Source organism: Syngnathus floridae, chromosome 21 (genome assembly GCF_059516105.1).
Source record: "Syngnathus floridae isolate MCC-2025c chromosome 21, RoL_Sflo_1.0, whole genome shotgun sequence".
In the NCBI taxonomy this organism is placed as follows: Eukaryota; Metazoa; Chordata; class Actinopteri; order Syngnathiformes; family Syngnathidae; genus Syngnathus; species Syngnathus floridae.
In genome coordinates this window covers 9,104,173-9,109,194 of record NC_142433.1, presented here as the reverse complement: position 1 = coordinate 9,109,194, position 5,022 = coordinate 9,104,173, and the positions used below count along the sequence as shown (strand labels likewise).

At 43.2% G+C, this 5,022-nt stretch overlaps 1 long non-coding RNA gene across 1 annotated transcript; it reads left to right on the top strand.

Moving 5' to 3' along the window:
• The first annotated feature begins 871 nt into the window (after positions 1–871).
• On the top strand, positions 872–3,197 carry LOC148380511 (uncharacterized). Its single transcript, XR_015855077.1, has 4 exons — positions 872–1,203; positions 1,324–1,401; positions 1,478–1,729; positions 1,798–3,197. It is a non-coding gene; the product is annotated as an uncharacterized LOC148380511 (long non-coding RNA).
• Positions 3,198–5,022: the final 1,825 nt, after the last annotated feature.

Genomic DNA, 5,022 nt, shown 5'->3' with positions numbered 1-5,022 from the left:
GCGCGTAGTAAAAAGTGCTCCTGGCAGCTAGAGAGTGCCGCGTTGACCACTGCGCATGAAGAAATAAGCACCTGCAACGTTTGGTTTAGGTTTTAGGTGCATTTTTAATCTTACTGCTTAAATCGCATTTTCTCGACGAGCTGAGCACGTTTTCTGAAATGTGCTCCTCCCGTCACTCTGGTTGGGTGCGCACAGTAAAAAGTGCTCTTGGCAGCTAGAGAGTGCCGCGTTGACCACTGCGCATGAAGAAATAAGCACCTGCAACGTTTGGTTTAGTTTTTAGGTGCATTTTTAATTTTATTGCTTAAATCGCATTTTCTCGACGAGCTGAGCACGTTTTCTGAAATGTGCTCCTCCCGTCAGAGAGAGATATAGAAGGCGGCAGGCTTTGATGTCTATTCATATGCAAATGAGTTAGGAAGTCATAAAATTTTATGATCTATTGATGTTGATTTATGACGTATTTTATTGGGGGTCATAAATTCTTTAGCGGGTTGGTGGCATCAAGATGGCGCCTGTCGTGACGGCGCCATCTTTGACTGTCGCCATTTTGGTTTGCTGGCGCCATTTTTAAGATGTGGATATGTATGGGCATGTATTTTTATGAATCAAGACAGGTGGAGCACCTGTGCTAGCTTTGCTAACAGCCCTCTGAGCTACCTTTGCATCCGGCCCGTACGTGTGAGACTGAAGGGGAGCCTTTTTGTTGAGAAGGCGAAGGGGAGGGGGGTGTTTGTGATAGGGTGGGGGGTTTGTGACAGGAGGCAACATTATAGGTGTCAAAGTTGGCTGGAAGAGAGTCGCATATAATTTGAGAATCAATAGCTCAGCCAAAGTTATCTGAAAGCGAGAGACGCATATAATTTGGTAAACATTGGTTTAGAGGATCAAAGGGCTTTTGTTGAGAAAATCACACTGTTACAAGTCACAAGTTATCTCTAATGTAATTTGACAAACAATAGCGGAGTCGGTATTACTGGGGCCAAGGATATGAGAAAGACCTCTTTGATGCGTCATCAACATACGACCAAAGTTATCCGATTTACCGCGACACGTGAGCTCATAGGCGTGGTCTTATCCCCGCCGAATTTAAAAGTTTGGTGCGGACGAGCATCATTTTGGAGAAGACAAGACAAGGCAAGCCATCACTCTGACGAACAGAATCGAAGCGTGTCAAAAAGTTGTTTTCGAGAATGGTTAAAGGTAAGTCATTTTACTACATTTCTCACAATAATGACAATAATAATAACAAATAATAATAATAAATAATAATAATAAGTTATTTTTATAAAACAAGATGTATTGTTTATATAATATTTGCAGACAACATCGTTTTTGCCGATGTCCACGCATCTTTTGACGACGATTTTAGCGACGTTTACCTAACACAATCAGACTACGGTGAGTCAATAGCGCATCTAAGATAGTTCTTATAGAGGGTATTAGTTACTGATTTTATTTTTTATGTCTGTATCAGATCTCGTGGCCGCGGCCACTAGAAAAAGCGTTCGGCCGACACAAGCTGCTTTCGACCGCCATATTGGAGCAGTGGAAACGACAGAGTCAGAGCGACCAGCTGTATCAGAGTCACGTGTTACTGTTGAAACCAATCCGACTGCACCCCACACCAACCGACAGGAGGCAGCGACGGATTCTGAACTACTTGAGGCTCTATCTACTTACGAAGCTTTAAACCATCATCATCAAGAGTCGACAAACAAAGTTGGAGGTATTCCTTATATTTTTTCTATCTTTATGTGCTTGCTATTTTCGGTATTATAAAGGATTAACTTACAGGTGAACATCGTGACACCGAGCCACAGAGAGAGAGGAAGAGGAGGAGGAAGAGGAGGGGGCACCCCTTCTACAACATCCACCACTCAAACAGCAGGGGGCCTCTAAGGTGTCGGGGTAACTGTATCTACAAAAGACGGTTACAAGAGTGCTTTAAGATTATACGTGCTCTTACAGATTTAGCCGAATCAAAATAGGTTTGTGTTGTTTCTGCTGTGTTTTGTAAAAGAAAATATAATGGATCATTCAAACCTTACGTCGACGGAGTCGGATTTCTTAGCAAACATTTCTGAAATAGATTTGCCATCATTTAACGGGGGAAGCCAAAGAAGTGACACACCACAGCTAGATTTATCAAACGTTAACAATGTGTGTACGAGTCAAATAACAGATTTGCTCAACAATGTGACCGTTGCTTTGTCAGAGGGGGAGAGACCAGACAGTCCTGTTATTCTCACTCATTTACAGACTGTCATAGATGAATTGAACAACCGAAGCCCGAATGAAGGTGGACAGAGTCCTACACAAATCCCGTCACAATTGCTAAACATGATAGCAGAGTTAAACAACCATGCTAATGACAGCGACGGGCGTATCAGTCCTGACATTCCTATCCAGTTGCTAAACATCATCCAAAATCTAAATACACAGCCTCTGGTTGACCCGTTGACCACTAACTCTCGCGATTCATCACCACCGGCTGCTATTGACGCCGTTCGGCCGATATTTCAGCCTAACAACTGTGCTGTTATAACTGATCATGAAATAGACGTTATTGATGACAACACATCACCGTTTCAACACACGCCCCAACAATCTAACAACGGTTCTGTATTAGCTGACCAACGCGGCGGTTCGGTTGTAATCAACAGGCCGCATTTCAACAATGTAGAGGTGAGACGACGGCTAAATATACCATCGCAACAGAACATTAATGATTTTGCAACCTTCTACCTCCAGATTGAAGACAGAATAGATGATGTCTTGCAAGAGGTAGCTAGCAGGGCGCAAACAGGTGATGTAATTCAGATAGAGCTCGCGGCTGGTAACGATAGAGCTCACATCTGCCCGCAAACTACTGATATAAACTCTATCAGAGATAATGTATCAAACCTGCTTGAACGTTTAGCCCAGTCAAATACAGAGCTTCTGGCTGATGAGAGCTTAGAGCTCATTGTACAAATAGTCACTCCATTGCGTGGTGGTGGTGGAATGCGTCGAAGGCTGCTGAACACTACCAACAGAGAGATTTTGAGGTTGAAAAAACGACACCTACACATACCTCGTAATAAAGACAATAATTTGTGTTTCGCTCTCTCGCTAACCTATCTGCTAAATGACACACTGACAACAAAACAAGCCACGAGACACGCACGGCTCTTACAGGAGAGCGTAGGATTGGATTGTCAAACACCTGTGAGTCTAGGCGATGTCCATAAATTTGAGAAAGTCCTCAAACGGAAAATAACTATAATGTATCGAAAAGAGGACTGCCGCCCCATGACCTTTTTCGACACGCGTTACCCCAAAACAGATAACGACACTCTATTTGTCTTAAACCTCGAGGGCCACTATTACGGCGTGAAAGCTATTGAGGCCTTTGTGGGCCACGCATTCTTCTGCAGGTATTGTTACAAAGGGCATGACAATTGGGAACAACACCATTGTGCAGGACACTGTGGCGTTTGTCTTGATCCATGCTGTAAACAGCGACGGTTTAAACCTATCATCTGCCCCGACTGTAACAAATCTTGTCGTAATGAGGAATGCCTTATCAAACATAAAGAGTCCCGATCAATGAATCGTGCGAGCAACTGCGCTTCATACAAAAAATGCTTGGAATGTGGTCTCCGGTATTATGTGAAAGCTGATGGTACCGGTGCTAAACATCGCTGCCCCGTTAAAAAATGCGCAGTGTGTGATGAGATCATAAATCAAGATGACGCCTTATTGAACCCCCACATGTGCTACATTCAGCCCATCAAACCTCAACCACCGTGCAAAAATGTAGTCTACTACGATTTCGAAACTTATGTAGACACAAACGGTTTACACAAACCTTTTCTCATCTGCTGCAGATCGATTAGACTGACGAAGCATTGGTATGGCACAGATTGTGTTGATGAATTTCTCAGATTTTTCCGAATGCCACGGTTTAAACAAACTACGTTTGTTGCACATAATGCGAGAGGTTTTGATTCATACATACTGATAAGGAGAATGCTCGAATTAGGTCTCAAACTCGACATTCTGATGCAAGGGAGTAAAGTTCTATCATTTGTCGATTTAGACACAAAATCACGATTCATAGACTCTCTCTCATTCTTGACGATGCCTCTAAGCGCAATGCCTAAGGCCCTGGGGTTTGAAGACAAATCAAAGGGGTACTTCCCACACAAATTCAGCTCTTTAGAGCATCTAAACTACGTCGGGTGTCACCCTGACCCCATGTACTACGGCACCGAGCGAATGTCACCCTCCCAACGATCAAAGTTTGACGAGTGGTATGCCAAAGAAGCTAGCAATGTGTTTGATTTTGCTAAACAGGCAATAGCCTACTGCGAGAATGATGTTGATCTGTTAATGCAAGGGTGTGAAAAATTCAGGAGTGAGTTTTTTGAGGCCACCGGAACAGATCCATTCAATGCAGTAACAATTGCGTCGGCGTGCATGAAAGTTTTCAGAGCTAATTTTCTGACCCCTCAAACACTAGCCATTACACCATCAGACAACTATATGCGTCAGTACAAAGCTTTCTCACACGATTCTATTCAGTACATGCAATGGATCATGCACAGTCAAAATATCCAAATTAGACACGCATTGAACGGTGGTGAAGTTAGGATAGACAACTACTTTGTAGATGGTTATTGTGAAATCGGGGGCGTAAAAATAGTGTTTGAGTATTTCGGTTGTTATCACCACGGCTGCGCAGAATGCTTCGACCTCTCTAAAATATGCCCGACAACCAAACGCCCTTTTCAGGAGAGGTTTGATAAAACACAAAAGAAAATTCAGGATCTACAGCTTAGACAGGATGTGTACCTTGTAATTATGTGGGAGCATGAATGGTTGCAAATGAAAAAGATGGACATAGAGGTGAAGGAATTCCTTAAAAAATCCAAATTTCCTACACCGCTCAAACCGAGGCAGGCTCTTTTTGGGGGCCGAACAAACGCATTCGTTTTAAAATACACGGCAGAGCCAGACGAGCGTGTGTTGTATGTT